The following is a 1,087-nucleotide window of genomic DNA, read 5'->3' as shown; positions in this document are numbered from 1 at the left end:
GGCATCCACTCCCAGAGGGAATAATGCAACCCTGATATCTAGACCAGAGTGAATCTCAGCCAGCATAAAACAGGAGGGTTTATTGAGCGTCTAAACACAGCATAGGAAACTCTCAGGGCCCTCAGGCCTGGCCTCCCTCAGCACTGTACATTTAAATCTCTCCTGCACCCAGGTGGGCTCTGCCTGCTCCCCCTCTCCAGCCCAGAGACCCTGCACTTTCCAGCTGGGCGTCTGATATCACCTCCCCCAAACCCCGCCTCTGTCCATTGTCTTCTATCCAAGTAAACAGGATCGCCTAGGCCTCCTCTCCTCTCAGCCGTGCTTTGTCCCCCTCCGGCTGGAACCGGCTGGTCAGGTCACTGTGGTCCTCTCTTCTCAGCCCATTGTCCTCCCACTGGCCAAAACCGGCTGTGACTCCTGAACTGGGCCTCCCGGTCTCTAGGTCACCAGTCGCTGGGGTATCCATTCTGCCGGCCATTGGCCGGGGTCCTAAGTTCCGTCGCTGGTCCTCTGTAACAACAAACTCCCTTTCCCATCACCTTGTTAAACCAGTAACGCCCAAGGAAACAGAGTCCCACCCCCTCTGCATGCAAACCATTGAAAAAAACCAAGAGAACCACCCACTTCGTCCCAGGACCCAAAGATTTTTTTATACAATTTCATGTCTTTTGACAAGTTGAAATTCCTCAGGGAACAAAAGGTAATGAGGATGACTTTGAAGGACGTCCATCACTGGTACTTAGCTATACGAATTAACCTAAGGCCATTTGCTTGTTCCACCACCATTCATGGTACATTTCAAAGAGAGATGAATACTGAGATGTCCCCTGTTTATAATTCATTTACATGACAGGATGTTCTTTTGACCTTTGAATGATCAGAATACAGCATAGACAGGGATGGTTGATTACATTGTCCACCCTACTCATGCATATGTAAATACACAAAAATTATCTCCCTACCTGTCTTCTGTAGGTTACTTATTTTGCACAATGTTTAACCCTTTCTAGCCAACTGTCCCACCCACCCAAATCCAACCAGCCAAACATACAGAACCTTCCTCCCTCAGGCAGACAGCTGCTCAGCG

This window comes from Malaclemys terrapin, chromosome 23 (assembly GCF_027887155.1).
Source record: "Malaclemys terrapin pileata isolate rMalTer1 chromosome 23, rMalTer1.hap1, whole genome shotgun sequence".
NCBI lineage: Eukaryota > Metazoa > Chordata > Testudines > Emydidae > Malaclemys > Malaclemys terrapin.
This window is presented reverse-complemented; position numbering follows the sequence as displayed.